The following is a 1345-nucleotide window of genomic DNA, read 5'->3' as shown; positions in this document are numbered from 1 at the left end:
AGTGTGAGTATTTGGTGGCCCTGCCATTAAAGAACAGATGGTTTCTAGTGCATTGGTTATAAGTGTGGACTTTCAAGAGAGCCTTTGAGGCCTGGCTCTGCCATGTCCTGGCTCTGGACTTCGAATGAATTATTTAACCATTTTTTCCCCATTGCAATCTTTTGCTATCTATGTCTGTTCTCAGTGATAACCATGACAAACTATATAGATCTGAGGAAGTTTCTCCAAGTCAGTTTTTGAGACAGGGTCTTGCTCCATTGCCCATACTGGAGTGCAGTGGCACAATCACAGCTCTTGCAAGCTCCGACTTTCTGGGACCAAGTAAGCCTCCCACCTTGGCCTCCCAGGTAGCTGGAACTATAGGGGCACACCACCACGCCTGGCTAATTAAAAAAATTTTTTTGTAGAGATGGGGTCTTGGTATGTTGACCAAGCAGTCCTCTGGTCTTGGCCTCACAAAGTGCTGAGATTATAGGCATAAGCCACCATACCTGGTTATTTCACCTCTTAAGTTTTGGTTTCTGCAACCGTACAACAATGACAGTAATAGTTTCTACTTAGGATAGCTGAGAATTCCTTGAGACACAGATTGGAAATCATTCAATACAGAGGCCAGTACATGGTATGTGTTTAGTAAATGTTAATTATTGTATTATTGGCTTTACAGCTATGGCAACAGGCAAATAAAAAGATAAACTTGATTTAATAAAGGTGTGTAAGTAGGGGGTTGGGAGCAGGGCAGCTAATGGAGCAAAGAGGAGGGGCTTAGCCAACCCTGGGGCTTCTGAAAACTTTCCCGAAGAGCTGAGCCTTAATAAGAAAGAGTAGAAGGAAATACATACATAGAATCACCATTAATTGTTAGGAAAAACCAAATTGGAACCTCACTGAGATATCACTATGCAGCCACTGGAAAGGCTAAACCTAAAAGGACTGATCATACTAAGTGCTGGAGAGGATATAGAGCAACTGGCACTCTCATGCCTTGCTGGTGGGAATGTCACATGGAGGGAAAATGGCTTGGTCATTTCTTAACAATTTAAGCATACACCACTCGTAGGACCCAGATGGTGCACTTCTGGGTATTTACCCAACAGAAATGAGAACATGTGTCTCTACAAATATTTGTACACAAATGTTCATAGCAGCTTTTTTAGGAATAGCCCCAAACTGGAAACAACCCAAATGTGGTATAACCATACAACAGAATGCTTCTCAACAGTAACAAGGAACGGACTAAAGACACACTGTGTAAATGGATCACAAAATCATCATGCTGAGTGAAAGAAGTGAGAAAGAAAGAAAGAAAAGAGTATATACTGTATGAGTCCACTAACATGAAATT

This window comes from Colobus angolensis, unplaced genomic scaffold, assembly GCF_000951035.1.
Source record: "Colobus angolensis palliatus isolate OR3802 unplaced genomic scaffold, Cang.pa_1.0 Scaffold406, whole genome shotgun sequence".
Classification (NCBI taxonomy): Eukaryota; Metazoa; Chordata; class Mammalia; order Primates; family Cercopithecidae; genus Colobus; species Colobus angolensis.
The sequence above is the reverse complement of the archived record's forward strand: the minus strand, read 5'-3'. Positions refer to the sequence as shown.